This window comes from Triturus cristatus, chromosome 5_2 (assembly GCF_964204655.1).
Source record: "Triturus cristatus chromosome 5_2, aTriCri1.1, whole genome shotgun sequence".
Classification (NCBI taxonomy): domain Eukaryota; kingdom Metazoa; phylum Chordata; class Amphibia; order Caudata; family Salamandridae; genus Triturus; species Triturus cristatus.
In genome coordinates this window covers 851,903,324-851,926,256 of record NC_140588.1, presented here as the reverse complement: position 1 = coordinate 851,926,256, position 22,933 = coordinate 851,903,324, and positions in this window count along the sequence as shown.

The following is a 22,933-nucleotide window of genomic DNA, read 5'->3' as shown; positions in this document are numbered from 1 at the left end:
ATATGTCTTGATCAATTGGCATTGGGTGCTTGTGTATAGTGGGTGGAGCTGGAACAAAGTATGTCATATTACATTTGCTACATGTGCATTATCACGTATTTGAGATACATGATTGGTGCTTGAGGTGTGTGGTGTGTTCAGTTAGTACTTGCCAACAAGCAGTCCATTTCCATGTGTGCCATTATCAAACTACTGACTGACGATGGGTTGTCGAAATATGTAGGAGTCATACACACCCCTTGGAACCTTTGCAACAACATTGATGAACAAGCCCCGGTGGTCCATGATTGCCTGACCGTTCATTGAATGTGTGTGCTTCCTGTTCCTGTAGATATGTGCAGTGTCCACAGGTGGCACAAGTAGAACATGGGTGGAGTCAATTGCCCCCAACACATGCGGAAAGCCATCAATGGCATAGAAGCCTTGCTTATTGTCCAGTTCTTTCTTGCGCATTGTTGGGGAAGCGTAGGTGCAGTGGGTTCAGGCCACAGAATGGCATCCAAGACAGTTGGGAGGAATCTTGAGAAGGATGACTTGGAGACTCCACCAACGCTGGCAGTGGTTGGTTGGAAGGCACCAGAGGACAACATGTGTAGCACTGCTAGTAGCTTTGTCTGCGGAGGGATGGCCTACGGCAAAAGAAAAGGGCAGGAATGCACCGTATCTATCAGATACAGCGTATTCCTGTCCTTTTTCCCTGTGCCAGCGCACAATGGGCCACCATGTGCCAGTGCAGGCACCTTTGCACAATGGTGCAAGGGTGCCTGCGTTGCGGGATGATTATTTTTGTACAGGAAGGGAAACCTTCATGTACAAAAATAATAAAAATAGGCTTTTTCCTCTTTCTATGTGTGCTGCAGAATGGAGCGCACATAGGAAAAGGAAAACCGAGGCGAAATAAAGATATTTCTCCTCGTTGTGCCTCCCTTATGTCTCCCCTGGGGAGGCATACGTTTTTGGTACTGCGTCAGAAAAAGTGGATAAGTGCTGCCTGATAAATATCACACAGGCTTCTGCGCCAGGGAACGTCACAAAAAGTGATGTACCGGAGTTTCAAGGAGTCTCCTAAATAAGGCCCTGCATGTATTATGGGATATTTCCTATATTACGGCGCATTGCGTTTCAGCACCAATGCCGCTGTTTTGCGTAAAATGCCTTTCTCACACAATAGATGGTACACGCTATTGTTCACGTTCCTGTCTTAGTTCTGCAAGCTAAGTAAAGACAAACAATAGCACATGTTACTACTGTGGCTGCCATGAAAATATATTTGGTGCAGATTTTCAGAGAAGAATTCCTTTATGTCCTGAAAAATACTAAATAAAACCACGCTGCTATGGTATAGAGAGGTTTTCCGGAACAACATTCATCTGGCTATTCGAATTAGTGGACATCCTTTTAGATTCGAAGTCTGCTGAAAGAAGAACTTTTCTAGAGTGCATTCAGGTAAACCCATCTTCAGGCCACTTAGTTGCAACTGTTTTCACCAAAGATCTCTCATTTTTTCATTATTCGTTAATAATCTTGAAGAAACAATTTGGATATTCATATTTGTGCAGTTATTATGACCCCATTGCTATACAAAAAAACACAAAATGGCTACATCAAAGCTTGGTGTGAAATCGAAACACTATTGACACGTACTGATAAAATATTATATTCAGTCCTGCCATGATTGGTAGTAGTAGTAGCTTACCGAGTGAAAAGCTGAAAATTGGATACAAAACCTTGCTGTGTTTACAAAATGATCTATCAAATACCCACTAGATGGCAGCGTTGGCTCACTTCATTAATGCAAACATGTTTTTTTCAGCTGTAACAAAATCTAAGAGAAACGTATATATTAAGATCCAGCCCGCATAGAAATGCCAGACCCATGTGAGGAACTTGAAATTCACTGTTTTATTTAACAATGACTCCAGTGTCTGCTTATCAAGCATCCCAAGGTGTTGAACACTTGAGAGAACGATTTCATGATTTGGCCTGAGGAATGTATCCTGAAATGCACTACTTCAGACAGGGGCATTAAGTTGCCGAGATGAAAATGCATGACAGATTATAGCTACCAGGCAGCACCTAATTATGTTCTCCTCCTGAAAATGTTGTCCTACGGAGGGTGCTTCAGGATTCACTGCTGCAAGGGGAAAGGACAACACCTTTGGGTATTTTCCGGTATTCTGCTTGGCAGGATTGCCGATTGAAATTTCTCCTCTGTATTAGAAATGACAGGTTCACAGCTGATTCTACAAACCCTGAAGCATCGACCGCAACTGGGAATGTCAGAATAGGAATAGAGGTCTTGGCAACATTCTAGGTCAAAACACAGATAGATATCGGGCCCCCCTTGACTCTCTCTCCTCACAATATAGATGTATGTCTTTTCATATGCAAATATTTTTCACACATTACGCCAGCAGGATGGGTAAGTGCCTTAAGCGGAGACTTACTAAGGATTTGTGCTGGAGCTCGTGCAACGCAACGCACCGAGGCAGTGATGAATCTTAGGGGCAGATTTATATCGGACTTGTGCCACTTTTACGCCGCCGTTGCGTCACTTTCGTGACGCAGCGGCGGCGTAAACCCTGCGCCATGTTGCGCCCCATTTACATCGTGACGCATCTTGCGGCGCATCTGCGGTGGCGCAAGGGCAAACTTGCGTGACGCATCTTCCCTGGCGCATCCATGCTGATTTGCAGAGATGCGCCAGGGAACATAAATCTGCCCCAATGTTTATGCACATAGGGGCAGATTTACAAGCCCCTTGCGCCACTTTTGCGTCACTTTTCCCTTGTTAAAAATGACATAACAGAGGAGCAAGGGCCTTGTAAATAAGCCACAGAATATTTTGCCTAGAAGGTTGCTTCTAAACATTTCGGGGCAGATTCATGACGTCTGGCGCATCTCTGATAATCAGCAGAGGTGCGCCAGAAGAGTTGCGATGCATCTGCCCACCCGTGCGCCACCATTGATGCGCCACATTTACAATGCGGCGCACCGTGGCACTCGGATGGGCAGATGCGTGACGCATCTCCTGTCGGAAAGGCAGCGCATTGCTGGAGTTGCGTCGCAGCTCCAGCAAGGCTCGGGGGTGCCCTATCCCTTACATGCTGCGTCGATCCTTACGCCTGCTTCAAGCAGGCGCAGGGTTTTGACGCAGCATGGCCTTAAAAGTGACTGAGTGAAATCTTGTAGATTTCACTCAGCCACTTTTAGGAGGCGTTCCTGCGCCGGAACGCCCCCCCCCTGCTCCAGAACGCCTACATGTGGCGCAGGGCTTTACAACGTGACGCATCTGCCAGATGCGTCACAATGTAAATACCCCGCAGCATGGCGCAGGATTTGCGCCGCCGCTGCGTCACAAAAGTGACGCAACGGCGGCGTAAATGAGGCGCAAGGGGTTCATAAATCTGCCCCTTCGCATTTAATGCAAGCAAGGGAGATGTGTCGGGGGAAAGTACAAAAACGATGGGCCTCATTTACCAAAAAATGGCTCGTCACTGAAAGCCATTTTGCTGTGCCAAGCTGCCTCATTTTATAAGCACAGGGGTGCTTTGTATTAACATAAATACAACGCATCAATGTGCTTTCCCCTGCTGGTGCACGATAGGCTGCCATGCTCCATTGCAGGCACCCTTGTGTCATGTTGCAAGGGTGCCAACGTTGCAGGGATGATTTTTTTTGCAGGAAGAGACACCTTTCTGCACAAAAAGAATCATTAATGGCATTTTCCTCTTACAGTGAATGATGCATAGAAAGAGGAAAAAAGGCGGAGAAATAAAAGTATTTCTACTCGTTGCTCCACGCCTATGCCTACATTCTGATGCATTCCCAGCTTTAGCATTTTTTTGTAAGTCTGGGAATTAGTCAGTTCCGTGGATGTTGTGTGGAAACACGCACAGTAACACCCATGGACCGCCCCTTTCAAGCAGGGTAATGTGTGAAAGGGGCCCATATCTACAAGGCCTAAAAAAGTCACAGGGAGACTTTGCGTGGCCTTGTAAATATGGGCAGGTACATTGCGCCGCGAGTGCGTCAAAAACAGTGATACACTGGCTGTGCAATGGCCTTGTAAATGAGGCCCCACATGTTTTACCGGAACACCAGCTGTACTAAAGTAAGGTGATCTAGCCAGGGTTAGATTGGGTTTAAAATAGGCCCTCCCAAAAAATGGCCCAAATTTGCGGATTGTGCTTTTTCACAAAACACAGTTTTAGTGTTTTAAGTAGTAAGAAATGAAGAAAGGTGGGTTCTCTAAATGAGGCATGTTTTCTTAACTTTACTGAGATAAAAAATATTGTGAATGTTGCCTGGGCCCTCTGTGCACAGATTAGTTCACACTGATGAAGACTCCTGAATATCATTGAGGCCACTTCTGCTCAGCCCTCCTGCCCCTGCTCGATCTGCATACATTAATGTGCCCATAGCCAGTCCAAGTCAGTTTTAATGGACTGGCCCACTGAGAGGGAGGAGTTTAGGGATGTTTTCATTCTAAATGGAAGGTATACTAAATACGAAAATGATGAGCTTTGGGTTTAGTGGGGGATGGAGCGCAAAGAAAAAAAGTGTAAATATGTGTGAAGGAGTAAAACTAGCTCCAGGGTACGTAATGTATCTTTATTGGAACATCCCTGGGCCAGGATTAAAAACAGGGCACTGGCAAGGAAAACTTATACATGCAGTTAGTGACAGAGGTGGTCAAAATGTTTCAGCCTAATGGCCCTCATTAGAGTCGTGGCTTTTTTCAGGACCAACTTGTGCAGCTTCTCGACAATCTATATATTTGTGAAACTAATGCAAAATTACACATATGATAACAGTAATAAGAGTTAAAAAATGCAACAATACAAAGATACAAAACCAGTTATCATTAATGTGTCTTAGTTTTGTTTGTGGAGGGATTCACTTTTGGTACGAATAGGTGTACTTAAACAAAAGAATGATTATTCTTTTTTAATGGAAGCTAAATCACAATTGCGGACAGTGTCTCTTTTGAGTTAAACAAAACAATAGTATTACATACTATTAAGACTATAGGTCAGGTAATTTTCAACATGATCACCTATAGTCACTGGTTTCTCTCCTAATATTATAGGTAAAGAAAAAGAAAAAAATGGTTATTTCAACTTACCTGTACATTGTGGTAAACAGACCTCACCTCAAACTAGCATGCAGCTCAGGGGAGTCACCAATCTCAAAAATACATGAGAGTTGAGTTAGTCGTCTCATATTATCAACAATTCTTCTGGGTATCTAAGATTTGAAAAAGTGTTCTGTGGAAAGTAATCCACGGATGGATGAACCATGTAATAAAATTCATATCTGTTTAGTAAAATAAAAGAATGGAATTAATCTAGTATTTATTGTGATGTTCAAGCAACCCTGGTTCTAACAGCCTTGTTGATGTTATTGACATGCATGTTTAAACAAGGCTACTAGTTTGCATTCCAAAATGAAAGGTGGTACATCTCAATCGGTAAGCGCATAGAGACACAAACGTTACTGGTCAGGCAAGAACTGTAGCCTCCATATGCGATAGTAGCCCTATGTTCCAAAATCAGGGGCTGTAGTGCATGTTAAGGCTGTTTCAGTCCCGTGGTTGAACGAAGCGTGTTAACCCCCCATGAAAATGCCTTTTCAACCCCTTCCAGCCCCACATCCTTTTGTAGAAATGCTATATTGACAACATTTTGGTCATCTGGCGTGGAGGAGTAGAGACCATCAACAATTTCCATCTCTGGCTCAATGCCAATGTCTTCGTAGGAACTGTTCCACCATTGAGAAATATAAAGAATATGCAGAGACCCTGTCTGGGCAGCTATGCAAAAGAGAATATCGGGGACCCTTGAAGCAAAGCGAAGCAAAGAGGTCATGGTACAACAATAGAGATGCCTTATTAGAAATTGCCTCACCTAAGACACAACACCTCTAATGAGGGTTATCAGGCTGAAACATGTTGACCACCTCTGTCACTAACTGCAGATATATGTATTCCCTGCCAATGCCCTGTTTTTAATCCTGGCCCATGGACGTTCCAATAAAAATACATTACTTACCCTGGAGCTAGATTTACTCTTTCACACACATTTATACATTGTTTCTTTGCGCTGAGTTCCCCACTAAACCTAAAGCTCATCATTGTGGTATCTTAAGGAACTACGCATTTTTGCTGGAGCACTCCTCTGGGTAGTGCTTTCCAATCATAGTACAGAGGGTTAGTTTCTTGTGATATGTGTTAAAGCTTGGGGCCCAACCCTTGCAGGTCTTAAAAATCTGCTCGGATTCCCCTACCCCTTGGTGTGAATCAGTAATGAAGGTCTGCCCTGGTGTGAAGCAGAGCAACGGAAAAAGGCACAAATAGTGATGATGGATCAATGTTCATGTGCAAAAGATATTTGGCAACAAAGGTTGTCCTTGTGATATGAGTTCATTACACTAGAGTGTACCTCTTACATGTCTGATCGCTGTGCAGTTGTCTGCATCCGGAGTTTGTACTAAAAAGTGTACCTCACGTAAAAATCATTGGTTAGATAATGGTAGCTCACTTTTGCACCACACCATGAAGACGAGCATCACACAGAACAGCCGGCTTTATCATGAGTGCCTGTTAGAAGATGGGTTTCTGGTTTGCAGAGGTATGCACCCTGTCCAAGCAGGAACTGTAATCCTAGTCTGGGTAAGTCAGATACACACCTTCACACCATAAATTAACCTGTGCTCACCCTCTGGTAGTGTTGCAGCGTGGAACATAAAATCCCCTTTGTCTCAGACCAAATACCGCAATAGCAAATTCACTCGAAACATTCATTGGTGGGGACCATAACACCAACACACATACTTCATTGATCTGCTTCCCTAGAGGAATAGGTTTCCAAACGCTGACATGAAAGGAATATCGTTACCTAAACCTTAAATGCATTGAATACTTTATTAACTCCAACCTTGTGATATTCCCCTCATTGGGTGATGAATCAATTAAGTTGTTTTGTAGTTTAGTGATCCAATTCATTTATCTATACTCTTCTCTTATCCTAGTTTTCTTCTTTAAATAATCGACACAACACATTTATCAATTAATCAAATATCGTTTATCTAATAAAATTGCAAATTATTAGAAATCATCATCCAAACCACAGAACATCATATTTACCTAATCTGGCTAAAAGTCATCCTCTAAGTCAGTCAAGTCGTGGAAAAACCTTTAAATTCATCAAAGTCAGGCCGCAATTCAGTCTCTCAAAGATTCAGGATAACAGCTGTCCAGCAGTGTCATCGTCCTCTCCGTCAGAATAACGTCAGGAAATCGAGTTCGTCAAATAAGAAGAGTTTTTTAGTTCACTTTCCTACCTACTTTTATGATGAAAATAATGTTAAAATGTATCAAGATTGGGGTTTTAGACTGTCCCCATTGGTGGACGTGGGGTCAAGCGGTAAAGTTCTCACATAGTCCGCAGGATTAAGTCATCGCACTTGCTGGTTCCGGTTTTAAAGACAGTCCATTGTATCATCCTTGGCGAAGCTCCCAGAGTGTCCTTGGTAAGAACATCATCTCCTGGGGTCAGGACTAGGCCATTGTTGCTGGCGGTGACGCAAGCGCACTTCACCCAGAACCTCGTGTGTCAGCAGTAGTCACGTTATACGTCTCGTTCAGCCATCTTGGATTAGGCCGAAATGGTCAACTTAAGCAAAACAAACACAAAAACGTAATTAAAACATGGAAATGGCTAATAAAATGATAAACCCTCACTAATTCCCTTATGTGTAAGTAATTATCTAGCAGAATAGCAACATTCAAAGCGTTTATACTCACTCAATGATGCGCAACTTACAATTACATGACAAAAGCAACATATATCATGCAATATTCTAATTTTCTACTATTAGTATGCGTACATATGTTAGTATACAATTAGTTTAGTCATGCAAAATGCAATTCCCACGTGTGATTCTTTTGTTAATATAATTGGTAAGTCTACACTTCAAACAAATTAATAAGATTACTATTAGTTGATTATTCTGATTAATATAAACATGCAGAATGGGGGGTATACAAAATATTGTACTACCCGCTCCAGCAATCCCCACTTTGGTGATTATATCACCACACCAACAAAAATTTTGTATCCCCTTTTACGGAATTTCAAAGTGATTTCTTATTTTATTCATATTTCAGTTTCCCCTGTTTCTTCTCTTTTTGCTGTTTTATACATACTCTCCTTGATTTCTTCCAATTCTATTTCTTCAAATTCTCTTTCTTGTGTCTTATCTCTTCTCTTTAAGTTTTCTCTTTTTAATCTTTTCTGATTTTAATCCTTTCTACGACAAATACATCCTAGTCTAATTATTAATACTAAGAAAATTACACATGTTAATGGAAATAATATCTTACCTAAAAAGGTACTACCTAGGTTAACTACAAAATCTTTAATAGCTGATAGCTTCTTTCCAATCTTTTCCCAAACACCTTCAACCTCCAGTGGTGCAATTTGGTCATGCAATTCTGTAATATTCTTAATATAAATTTTCAAATCTCTACTTTCGTCAGGAATGTAAGTACAACAATGTTGATCTTTCAGCATTCCACAGACTCCACCCTCTTTTGCCAATAAAATATCAAGGGCAAGTCAATTTTGCATTACCATAGCACGCATGGCAACCATTTCAGTATTTACCAATAAGAATCTTCCAGTGGTGCTTGTTGACAAGCGATCCACTACTGTTGAAAGTCTTCAAATTTTGTTTGCATTCAGAGATATTCCCACTGCGGGTATCAGTGCTCCAAAAATGTCACCCACAATTTCTGTCCAAGATTCTCTCTTACTACGTGCTAAATAACTACCTAAACTATGTACACCATCTTCTCCTCTATCCATATGAAACATCTTTGGAAAAACCAGGCCAACATAACATGTGCCATACCAATGGTCTGGCAAACGATAATATGCCCTGTTCGCACAAATGAAATACAGTCCTGGAAAAACTGGATCTTTGCCACCTTTAAATCCCCATCCTCCCATGAATCGGTATGTATCATGGCACTCACTATTCCCTACAAAATAATTATCATATGCTGTTCGATTCCTTCTAATACACAATTTCCCTTTCTGAGGCCAATCTAAAGCCGTAGTTGGACTCGTTTCCCCTTTCAAGTGTTTCTCCATTTCTACATCCCAAACTGTTTTCTCCACTTTTCCTTCTGAAGCCTTTCTTTGCATTTTCAATCTCCTTTCTTCAACCATATCTAAAAATGTCTTCTCTTCTTTCTTTAAACTACAAGTCAAGTTATTTCTAAATATGTACTCTAGTGTTAGTTCTTTAGTCTCTAAGAAAAATTCACCTAATACCTTTGCAGGTTTTACCTTGTTTAGTTTGTTAATTGCCGGTACTTGTGAAATTATAGTATCTACATCTGAAAAATAATACTCTAATTTACCTATTTGGTAGAATAAACTAGATATTACACTACATGTTATTCCATAAGTTACTGGAAGGTGATGATAAGTCACTCCTTCAGATACAGATGCAGATAACTGCATACATACGTAGCAATCCCTTACGTCCATTGTTTTTACATATTCATACAACAATTTTGAAAACACATTATTAGAAAAATCTGTTATAGACCTGTCTTTATGTAAATAATTTTTATCTATTCTAGTCAGAACTACCTTTTCAATCTTCCCTATATTAGTTATGTTATCACTATGTCCTTCTAATGTATCTATAGTAACTTTAAGTGAGATTAGTAGAGCAAGTATACTCCAAAGAAGCATTAATAATCCTGTACAGCAACAACACATTTTACACCATCTTCTAAAGAATGTACATTTACCTTTGCTACTATCAATGTTTGCCATCTTTGCTAAATTGGACTGGTTCTTTTGACTTAGCCTCTTCTACTTCACAACTAGTTTTCTAACCCAAGGCTCTAAGCACCTACGTGGTTCTACCAGTTTTTGTCTTTTTCAGTATTTTATTGTCTTTCCATCGGTAGGTTTCTTGTCTCATTCTGTTTGGCATTTCATCATCTTTCACTTTTCCTTCGTTTTCGGTATACAGAATGTCCTGAACATCCGCTTCTTCTCCAATATCGGACAAGATAACTCTCAGGATTTCCGATTCTTCGTCTTCCTCAAACCACTTCTGGTACAACCACCTCTGGATTTCCTTGGCTATCCGCCTCTTCTTTTACTTCAGGCAGGGCCACATATGTCCATTCCGGTGATTTATACTTCTGGTTAGGTTTCCTTGTTCTTTTGCTTTCTTTAATCACAACTGTTTCTTCTTCTTTCGATTTCTCTTGACTTGTCACTTCATTCACCTCTTCAGCCCTTGGCGAATTTACTCATGTCAGTCGATATCTCAATCTTTTTATTTTATTCGGCCAAACATCGTCTTTTGCCGCTCTTTTCAATTTACTCCCTTTATCGTTCTTTTCAGTCCGCCAAGCTCTCTTTCTCAGAACTCGGCCTTCTGTTACTTCATCTTCACTTTCCTCTGACTCTGTTTCAACTTGCTTTTTACTCTCAACAGTTTCTTTTTCCACCACTTCTTTTGTTTTTCCTACTTCTGTCCCTCCTCGAATCTCCGGCACGCAATCTTCCTGCTGACTACTTGTCCCTGCTTCTAACTGGATGTTGGAGTTCCCTACACCTCCTCGGGGGTCTTCCGCAATAATCTTTCCCTCTCTCTCTGTATCTGGCACCTGTCCATCTAAATGTGTTGTTTCAGGTGGAATTTCTCTCAATCTTTCATCTGGCACTTCCTTCTCATGAATCTCTTTTATTGTCTCTCCACTGTCCTTTTCTTTGTTCTTCCTTTGTTCTTTCCTGGAAGAGTGTGCTCTTTGTTCTGTCTCTGAGCTGGTATCAGAAATCTGTAACCTTCTCCTCAGGGAATTACTTCTGGGGACAAAAGTTAGACTCGACTCTGTTTCCCCCCTTTCAGGGTTTTCTTTATCGTTTGGCTCTCCGTCATCCGACTCAGTACTGGATTCCGATTCACTAAAATACTCCTTTTCTTTGCTGTCGACTGGATTTGGAATTCTCAAAGTATGGCTTGCATGGATCCAGTTCTTTAATCCAGCACACTTCACAGCTGTTGTTGTGGTCAAGATGACTTGTCTTGGTTTTCCCCACCTGGGGACCAAACTGTTTCTTCTTCTGTGGACTTTTATCCTTACCCAGTCCCCTGGGCTTAGATCATGGGCTGGCTTCTTTTCAAGGGTGGTGGCATCCGCTCCAACCTGATGAAACACAGAATGAACTGCGTCAGCCAGGCTTTTACAGTATTCCAACACCATGTCATCAGTTATAGTCATCAGCTTGTTGACTGGATTAAAAACGTGGCGCATGGCTCGTCCCATGATGATTTCATGTGGACTCAACCCTGTAGTTCTGTCTGGAATTGATCTAATAGTCATGAGTACTAGAGGCAAGACATCAGGCCATTTCATACCTGTGGCTAAACACATGTTTCCCTATTCTGTTTTTGATAGTACCATTCATTTGTTCTACTACACCAGAAGAGTCTGGTCGGTAGGCACAATGTAGTTTTTGTCGTACATTCAATGCTTCACAAATCAGTTTTATGATCTCATTATGAAAATGTCCTCCTCTGTCTGATTCAATTGTCACTGGGAACCCAAATCTAGGGATAAATTCCCTCAAAAGTAACTTTGCCACTGTCATTCCATAATTTCTTCTTGTTGGGAACGCCTCTACCCACCTGGAAAATATACATACCATAACCAAAACATACCTCAACCTGTTACAGGGAGGCATTTCAATGAAATCCACTTGCATTCTGGTAAAAGGCCCTCCTTCTCGACCTATTGTTCGTAGACTCACTACTGTTTTTCTTCCTGGATTGTATTGCTGACAATTAGACATCTCTGACAAAGACTTTCTGCTACAAGTCTGAATTTTGCATTATACCATGTCTGCTTAAAGGACCTAATCATAGCATCTTTCCCTATGTGTCCCTGTCCATGATACACCCGTGCCATGGCAGACATCATGCTATCAGGCATGAATGGTCTTCCATCTCGATAGACCCACACATGATCTTTCTCTCTTGGTGCACATCCTGCTTTTACCCACTGTTTTATTTCTTCCTCTCCTGCTTCTTCCTGCAATTGTCTTACTTCTTCCCATGTTCCAACAGTGTTAGTAAACATTGGGAAACAAGAAATCACCTCCTTTTCCTTTGCCCAATTGATTGAATTCTGATTTTGTGCACAGTATTGCGCCATGTCATTTGTGAATTTGTTACCAGTGGCAATATAATCACCACTGCGACTATGGGCAACACATTTTACAACAGCCAATTGCCTAGGCAGCTGTATCGCCTCAAGCAACTTTCCAACCACTTCAGCATTCTTAATGGGAGTTCCACTCGAGGTTAGGAAACCTCTCTGCAGCCATATCTGGCCGAAGTCATGGACTACCACATAGCCATACTTGCTATCAGTTATCACAGTCACTCTCACACTTTTCCCAATCTTGCAATCTCTCGTCAAGGCAACGAGTTCAGCTACTTGGGCTGATCTTACTCCTTTCAAATAGGATGCTTCCATCACTGCTGCAACTGTACATACCGCATATGCTGCACTCAACACTCCATCATCTGTCCTCAAACAGGATCCATCAACAAACATTACATAATCACTTTCTGATAAGGGTTCATCTTTTATGTCAGGTCGTGGTTTAGTACAGAAATCAAGTACATCCAAACAGTCATGATCTGCTTCATCTCTTACATTCTCTGCATCTGGCAACAGTGTTGAAGGATTCATATTCACACATCTCACAAGACTCACATTTGTTGCACCCAATATGACCTTTTCATACTTAGTCAGCCGACTGTGTGTCATATACTGAGTACGACTCCTTCTTAAAAGGATCGCCACATCATGAGGTACAAATACTTTCACAGGATATCCCATCACAATTCCCTCAATCTGTTCCAAACTTCGACATGTAGCAGCTACTGCTTTCAAACACCCAGGAAGGGCTACAGCTACTGGGTCCAACATGGATGAAAAATATGCAATTGGTTTCCTCAGATTTCCATGCTTCTGTACTAGAACAGAGAGTGCACATTCATTTCTATCACTACAATACAACTCAAACTCCTTTTCATAATCAGGCATACCTAAAGCAGGTGCTTCACACAATCCATCTCTCAATCGTTTGAATGCTGTCAATTCATCTTTATTCAAATCAATGGGATCTTTCACATCACTTCTTGTCAGTCGTACCAAAGGTTTTGCAATCAATGAAAAATTGCTAATCCACTGACGACAATATCCAACCATTCCCAGAAACATTCTCACTTCTATTTGGGTCATTGGTGGACTCATTCTCTTTATGATCCTGATTCTATCTATGGTTATTCTTCTCCGTCCTTTTTCAATGTTATGTCCTAAATATTGTACTTCCTTCTTACAAAATTGTAATTTTGATGGTGACACTTTGAGTCCTCCATCTGCCCAATGATTCAGCAAGGCTACCGTGTCTACCTCATAAGCTTCACGAGTTTTCGATGCTACAAGCAGGTCATCGATGTATTGAACCAATACAGAATTTTCAGGCATTTCTAGACTTTCCAAAGACTTCTTCAATAGCTGATTAAATATTGAGGGGCTTCTGTATACCCCTGTGGAATTCGGCACCACGCCAAAATACGCTCACCGAAACGAAATGCAAAAATTTGCTGACTGTCATGATGCAAAGGGATGGAAAAGAACGCATGGCATAGATCAATCACTGTATACCATTCTGCGTCATGAGGGATCTGATATAAAATCACAGATGGATTTGGTACAATGGGACAACATGGTACAACAATTTTGTTTATCTTTCTCTGATCTTGCACTATCCTGAACTTCCCACTAGGCTTTTTCAGTCCCATTATTGGTGAATTACATGGGCTACTCATTATTTCTCTCATAATTCCTTGTTTTATCATTTTCTCGATCACAGGAGTAACTCCTTCGATTATTTCAGGTGTCAATTTATATTGTGGGACATTTGGATAACTTATTCCTTCTTTTACAGTTATTTTTACTGGGTCTACTTTTCTCATGAATCCTACATCTTCTCCTGTGAAATCCCAAACTTCTGCTTTTACAGATTGTTTTAATTCCTTGGGTAATTCGTCAGGGTTAAATACAGCATAGGTTCCTGTAACCTCTTTCTCCCTGTTTGCCATTGTCATTTTATACAGCACATCATCATCTGATGTTTCAAAGGCTATTCCATCTGGAGTACAAAATATAGTCCAGTTCATCTTGCACAATAAATCTCTACCTAACAAGTTCACAGGACTGGTGTCGCACACGACAAACCGGTGCATTTCAGAACATTTCCTTATGCTAACTTTCACTGGTTCTTTAAGGTAAGTTTTAATCTGTCTGTTGGATACACCAACTACTTGGATCGTTTCATCCGAGAGAGGAAGATTCTTGACATCAGCTGACCTAACAGTTGATCGAGAAGCACCAGTATCAACTAGGAAAGTAATATTTTCATTATTAACTTTTCCATCTACAAATGGGCCTGTCTGTCCTACTTCTAGAGTTGCGCCAAGCACGCACTCTTCTTCCTCCCTTCGGCACCGTCAATAACCCTCTTCTGAATCGCTTTCATCGCGTTGCAGCCAATACTGCGAAGCAGCGCTAGCGCGTGGCGTCTTATTTACCTGTTCTTCGTTGTAAAATCCATTCTCTTTACTATACTTCTGGCAATTTTTGTTCTGTGGAAAAGGTGGTTTTGGCACCTGATTCTGTTGTGTTACAACCTGCTGTTGTCTCTGCTGTTGACCACTCACCTCATTCTGCACCTGTGGATTCAATGATGCATTTTCATCGTTAATACTCGGAGGAAATTTACACTCGGATTTCCAATGCCCTATCCTACCGCAATTATGACACGGACATTTCTTTTTAGCTTCCTCGATATTACCTTTACCTTTCCCAGGATTAAATTTTTGTCTTGACCCTGCTTGTTCTACTAATTGAGCTTCCTGTCTCTCTGCTACCTTTACTTGTGCCCACATAGCCTTTTCTTTCAATTTTCGCTGCAATTTCATCACTGAAATATTTAGCATGTCTCAGTACTTCGTCTATTTTCTTATTTTGCCAGTCTACGGTATGCTGTTTTATCATTTCACTAATTTCTGGACGAAGACCATATATAAACCTGTATACAAAATGACTCAAATCCTTTTCACTTAGATTTGCATCGCCACTAAATTGTTTAAAGGTCAAAATGAACCTCTCATAATAGGCTTGTACTGACTCTTTGCTTTCCTGATGTGTTCTGTCAATTTTTACCCAGTCTGTCTCTTTAGGAGGTACTTTGTTATTCAAAAATGCCATAACCTGTTCATATTTCTTCATGACCTCGGGGTCTGGAGCCCCTGTTTTTGGATCCCTTGTGTATTCCTGTGTCGGCCAATCTATCATGATTTTACATTCTGTCCATAAATCTGCTGGTACTATTATGTCAAACAATCTATTTAGATCAATCCACAGTACTTTGGACAATTTTACAAATCTTTCCACCTGTCTATACCACTCGACGGGTTTTTCACGTAGTCGAGGGAAGTCATTCGTAAATGACAAAATATCCTATCTAGTCCATGGGACATGTACATATCCTCCTCCTGGAATCTCTCTCATAGGGCATTCTGTCACAACCTTCTCCTTTTCTCTGACAGGAAAAGCTGAAAAAGTCTTATCCGAAACCTCATCTCGTTTTCGATACCATCTACTTTTCCATTTGTACACATCTTCCCATTTTCTCAACAATATGATTATCTCTTTAATCTGACCTATTCGTACTGTGGTATTCATGTTTTCAATGTCTTTTTCAGTGAAATCTACCCAATATGGTTTCTGCAGTGCTTTTACCTTTTCAATATCAATACCCATTTCATTTGCCACCTCTTCTAATCTTTCATGGAGACTTTTTGCTCTCCATGTTACGCTTTTACACAGAAATAACAACTCCTCATCTTGTTAAGTTTTTAACTTTTCCGTAGGGATAGTCCCTACTATTAACTCTTCTAGTACCATTCGTAGTTTGGCCACATCTATTGACTGAGATTATTTGTCTTTCATCTGCAAGCTTCTCAACCATTCACTCAATTCCTCTGTAGATGGTCCTACTGGCTTCTCTACATTTCCTTGTCCAAAATCCTTTTGTGTTTCTGATATTGACTCCACTATTGTCATACACCTTTCTGCACAGTTTTGGCCTACAAACGGGTTATTTGACAAATTCGGTTCAATCATACTCATAGTCTGTCTCCATGGATTATCATTCTGACTCATTCTTGGTTGTTCAACCGGTTTATTACTCTTATAAGGGACCGTCAAACAATGTTCGCTATCTTTCTGTTTATCAAAAATAGGCCTTACTGGACCTATCGTTTCTGGAACTGTTACCGCTTCCAGATTTTTGGTCAATTCTCTTATTTTCTCTGTTAATTCTAGGGTTATTTTTGCTAGTTCTGCTGAATTTTCATCATTTATTTTACCTCTGTACTTCTTCTCAACCTCTCTAATGGAATTGTTTCTTCCCAAATCTTGGAACTCTGGTTCCGATTTTATGATTCGTACTGTTTCTTTCATTGGGGCACTTGGGGTTAATATTTCTGGTTCTGGTCGATATGGGGGTGGATTTTTCATAGAACATGTCATCAAGAACATCATCCTCTGATTCATCCACTCCATACCCTCTCGATTCCATATTATGCCTCTTTTCTACACACTTTCTTGCTTCATTCTCTCCTGCAGTTCTTACGGGAAACAAACCTTCAGTCATACTCGCATTCCGCCACCTTCTCATTCGATCATCATGAGTCTCATGTCCATATGACCTACCAAACATGTACCTATATCCTCTGCCATTTCTCTGTCTTTCTCGGTCAAGCATCTCATCTTCCCACTCCGTCAATGCCTCAAATTGTGTTGGTCTAGGTCTTGGTTCTAAATTCATCATTTTCTCTCTTAAATTTCTCAAAACTGCCAAATTAAATGAACGATGTTCTGGAAAAGCCAACACTCCATCCTTTTCAGTATATTTGACCCATAAATCTAACCAAATACAGGTGTGATATCCATATTTCGCAACCATAAAGGATGCAGGGGTTTTCGGCGGAGGAAGTAACTGTCCTTCCCTAGTTACAATCGGTTTGTCCTTCTTAAACCACTTTTTAATTCTACCAAACCAAGTCTTTTTCTCCTTTTCTGGTGGATCGTAATACATTTTCCTGTCTTTCGTGTATCACTAGTCTCTCCATACAACTGTACCGCTATTCTGTCCAATCGTAGCGTGACTCACACTAACGCACCAATACAGAGCGTCTATGTCACTTTTGCACACCCTGTATTTCTCCACTCCTAGCGCGGCGCACACTAACGCACCAATCCGGAGCGTTTTACGTTTCTGACCGACTGTCCAATCCCAGCGCAGTCGTTCTGACATCAGCAGCCGCTGCCGTAGCTCCTGTCTACCTCTCCTTTACAAAATCCGCTCGGTAAGTTTTTGTTTCAAATTTACAATTCTGTTAGTAACAACATAAAAACACCACCATTGTCCACTTCACTAACCAAGGAATAGCAATAGACCTTTCTCACGAGAATTCCATCTTTCCCGAGAGCAGCGCTTACCTCTGCCCTACTACGGAATCGTTACTCCCGTTGATAAAGTAGCACATCCCTCTACCTTACCCGTCTAACAAGCATTAGCTAACCGTTTCTCCAGAATTAAGACATATAGTTGGAGACCCAATGCTCCTGAAAAATAAAACTAGAGTTTCACAATTAACCCGAATGCCTTTACATTCACGCACTTTCACACTAGAAAATGTAGTACATTCACACAGAATCCTGTATTTCCCGAGAACAGCGAACAGTATGTCCTACTACAGAATTATGACATACGTTAACAAAGCAGCGCTTCCCTCTACTTTGTCCTTCTAGCAAGCTCAGAGAACACCTGTTACCTTTCCAGTGATAAGCGTTATCGGAATGCCATTTGGACTCCTGGTACCTAAGACCAAAATTTCACAGGTGACCTTCGTTATCATATACACTTCTCTCACACAGAAAATGACTCTAATGGCAACACACGGCGATGTCACCGAATCGAACCCAGACAATGCGTCGTGCAACTTCAATCGTTACATGTTTCTCCCTGTGTACCTACAGGGTAACAACAATTCCGTCTTTCCCGAGAGCAGCACTTACCTCTGCTCTACTACGGAACCGTTACAAACTTCCGACTTCCTACATCCCAGAAGCCGTGCAAACAACATAAAACTCAACGTGACTCACCTGGGGGCATATTATCAAGGACGGCGTTAAAAATTATCGCAGCTTTAGCGGCAAAAAACTGCCGCTAAAGCAGCGATAATGGGCTTGATAATATGCCCTTGAGAATTCCAATAGAAGTCCATGTTCTGGTGTGAACATGGGCTTCTATTGGAATTCTCCAGGGCATATTATCAAGCCCATTATCACCACTTTAGCGGCAGTTTTCGGCCGCTAAACCGGCGATAATTTTAACGCCGTCCTTGATAATATGCCCCATAGAGTGTTAGTACATAAGCCAATATCCAATCCAATCCAAACAGCTTTATTCGACAAAAGTCATAAAAGCGATACAAAACAAGAACAGGTACACAGTACACAAATAATTTAGCAGAAAGACAATATAAAAACGATACAGTTTAAAATATTTACAAGTTTTAAAAATAGATTGATAAAAAATCATTGACTGTAACAAACCGGATATCTGGTTTTCCTAACTGTTGCTCTTAATTCTTATAATCCATGCCCACCCCAGGAATTTGGCAACAGCCACAACGATTACTGGGTCAGTGCAGGTGCGAAGAAGTCTTCCTGCTTCAGCACTCTGTCTGGTACCCAATAGTTGGCAAACGGGTTTCAACCATACACGCCTCGGGGCCGAATAAGCAGGGCATACAAAAAACATGTGCGCTAATGTTTCCGCCTGGGATTTGCAGAAGGGGCATAAGTTACTTTTCTTAGATTCCCACCGGGCTACAAATGAATTTAAGGGCAACGCTTCCACCCGCATTTGAAAAAATAGTTTCCTATCTAGAACTTTGGTTACAAGATCCCAAAAATGTTCTAACCTAGGGACAGATTTGATGTTCATAAATTCGTCAGAAAGCGAAAGGGGTTTAGTGGCAAGAAGTACCTTGGTGTTAATCAACTCCCAATATTTCTCCTTCAAAAGAGCTTTAGATGGGAAAATAGCTACCGTAGGGTTCTCCCAAAGGTCGCTCAACCCCAGGGCCTCAAAAGATTTTCTAGTTTCATTAAGCCAAGCAATCTTCCGGGAGCCCACCAGTGACATTATATCAAGAAAACCCTCCGCATACTGTGCCAACGCCAGGGTGGTCCATAGGCGACGCCAATAAAGAATAGGTCGAAGCCTGGCTACATCAGCTATAGAGTTCTTCCCAAGGTCGTACCTTAAGGGAACAATAGGTGTGCTCTGTGGGAGAGAAGTGATACTACGCAGGAACTTGTTTTCCGAGATAGTTAAGGAAGACAAGTTCTCGTACCCCCACAGTTCTGCACCGTAAAGAGCCGAGCTCACTGCTTTAGCACTGTAGACCTGTAACACAGGTCTAATAGGCTTCGAAGGGGACTTTTTAAATTCGGCAGCTAATACTCCAGCAAGCTGCCTATGTTTTAGAGTAAACAAAAGGATCCACCCGCAGGTACAGTAAATCAAGAGTCTCCCGTTTATACAATATGTATCCCACGGTCGTGGAGAATACACATCAGTTGTTAAAATACCCCTCACACACCAAAAGGGCCCTTGGTGTCATGCTTCATCATAGGGGTCTTCCCGCCCCTCTACGGGACGGGGCGTGCTACAACCTACGTATACGTGGGAGCACTGTTCTTAATGAGACTACTATGTGTAGGGCAGGGGTGTGCAAGGACGGGTCAGGAGTGGATGGAGAGTGATTTAAAAAATACCTGGCTCTCTGGACTAGGAAAATTTATTCTGCCGTCTAAGCTGGTATTAGTAAAAAGGTGGGGGGGAGGAGGGTGTATGCCTCAATGAGCTAGGCCTCCTGGTGTCGACATGTTTCGAAGCTTCCCCATGCTTCTTCGTCAGGACCTTAAGGATCCCTTCCTACGACGCACTGTGATGTGTTAAAAATAATGAGTGAAAAAAATCAGAGTGAAAAAAATCAGAATGGAAGTAAATAGCCTCCAAAAGTTGGTAATGCCCCAATGGGTCTTAGATACTCCTATTAACCTAAAAGGAAAAAACGGTATAAAAGAGAGATACACAAGACATTTAATCACGTTGATAGAAGTTCATTCCGTCGTGTTAGAACAGTGATCTGAAAAAGGAGGTGAACGATGGTCGTCTCTTAACGCTATCCATAACGTTATCACGTGATCTGTGATGAAAATACTGTGTGACACACTACATAAAAAACATAACATAACAGAACAAAACAGAAAACACACACTCTACTCAGAAAGGAACAAAGTTCCTGCAAGGCAAATATATCAGTGGTTGTTTACATGCCAAGCCCAACAAAGCAATAGTAAAACATACTTGCTGCAAAAAGGACAGTATCCTCATGAGCTCAAATACCGAGTGGTAGGAGTGCCAAATAGGCTGCCTGAATGAAGGGAGAGAGGAGACTGTAGTCCAATCGTCAATACTACGAACTACCAGGATACATCCTCAACCTGCCGGCTATGCCGTACTTACGCCTCCTAGGATCAATGTCCTGCCCGAATAACCACCCCGGTCGGCTCCGCCTATTTGGCACTCCTACCACTCGGTATTTGAGCTCATGAGGATACTGTCCTTTTTGCAGCAAGTATGTTTTACTATTGCTTTGTTGGGCTTGGCATGTAAACAACCACTGATATATTTGCCTTGCAGGAACTTTGTTCCTTTCTGAGTAGAGTGTGTGTTTTCTGTTTTGTTCTGTTATGTTATGTTTTTTATGTAGTGTGTCACACAGTATTTTCATCACAGATCATGGATAGCGTTAAGAGACGACCATCGTTCACCTCCTTTTTCAGATCACTGTTCTAACACGACGGAATGAACTTCTATCAACGTGATTAAATGTCTTGTGTATCTCTCTTTTATACCGTTTTTTCCTTTTAGGTTAATAGGAGTATCTAAGACCCATTGGGGCATTACCAACTTTTGGAGGCTATTTACTTCCATTCTGATTTTTTTCACTCTGATTTTTTTCACTCATTATTTTTAAAACATCACAGTGCGTCGTAGGAAGGGATCCTTAAGGTCCTGACGAAGAAGCATGGGGAAGCTTCGAAACATGTCGACACCAGGAGGCCTAGCTCATTGAGGCATACACCCTCCTCCCCCCCACCTTTTTACTAATACCAGCTTAGACGGCAGAATAAATTTTCCTAGTCCAGAGAGCCAGGTATTTTTTAAATCACTCTCCATCCACTCCTGACCCTTCCTTGCACACCCCTGCACTACACATAGTAGTCTCATTAGGAACAGTGCTCCCACGTATACGTAGGTTGTAGCACGCCCCGTCCCGTAGAGGGGCGGGAAGACCCCTATGATGAAGCATGACACCAAGGGCCCTTTTGGTGTGTGAGGGGTATTTTAACAACTGATGTGTATTCTCCACGACCGTGGGATACATATTGTATAAACGGGAGACTCTTGATTTACTGTACCTGCGGGTGGATCCTTTTGTTTATGTACGCTTTACTGGGAGGAAGTATCCACCTCCACCACTCGTTGAGTGGTACCTCTCCACTCCCTTCTTTGTTTTTATTTCTATGTTTTAGAGTAGTCAGATCTCTCTTCCATGAAAGATTATTTTGAATGTTAACTCCAAGATAATTAAAAGCCTGTACTTGTTCTAATGGATTATTGAACAAAACAAATTGATTTCTAAAAGATTTATGTGGCCTGAATACCATAAGCTTGGTTTTTTGATATTGACCTCCAGGCCACGGTCAACACAAAAGGTCTCGAAAATATTTAATGAACGCTGAAGTCCGCAGGGTGTTTTAGCAATTAGAAGCGTATTGTCAGCGAATATTAGAATAGGGACCTTAGTGTTACCAAGAAAGGGGGCAGCAACGTGGGCTTTCAAAAGACGATCCGCTATGTCATTAATATATAGGGAAAATAAAGTAGGGGCCATTGCACAACCTTGCCTGACACCTCTCTGGACCGGGAAATCCTCAGTCAACGTGCCCTGGCCGCCCCATCTGATTCTAGCAGAATTATCTGCGTGAAGCCTCTGGATTAGGGACAACAATCCGCCATGAAGTCCCAGATCTTTTAAAGTCAGCCATAGTTTCGAACGAGGGACTAAATCAAAGGCGGCCCTTAGGTCCACAAACACTGCATACAAATTTCCCTTACCCAAGACCACAGTCTTCCAATAAAGGAGGATAAAACGGAAGACTTGGTCAACAGTGCTAATGTGCTGGCGGAATCCTGCTTGAAATGGGGATAAAATATTATTTGACGCAATCCAGAGATGAACACGATTTAAGATCAGTCTACCAGTGATCTTCTGGATAGCGTCAATCAGACTGATAGGCCAATAATTCTCAGGAAGCGAGCGGTCACCCTTTTTGTACACCGGAATTATTTCCGCCGCTTTCCATGAGCTTGGGATAGGGGCACCATGTGCCATCGCATTAGCAATCAGCTGTATATATCTCCCCCATTTTAGCTTGTCATACAGGAAGACATCCGCCGGAACACCGTCCGGGCCAGGGACCTTGCCGGACACCACTCCTACCAGTGCTAGATCCACCTCAGAAATAGAGAAATTATCTTCTGGATTAAACAACTGGGGGGACCCATAGCTATCAGAAAGATCAGTAGGGGAAGCATACTGCGGTTTAAAG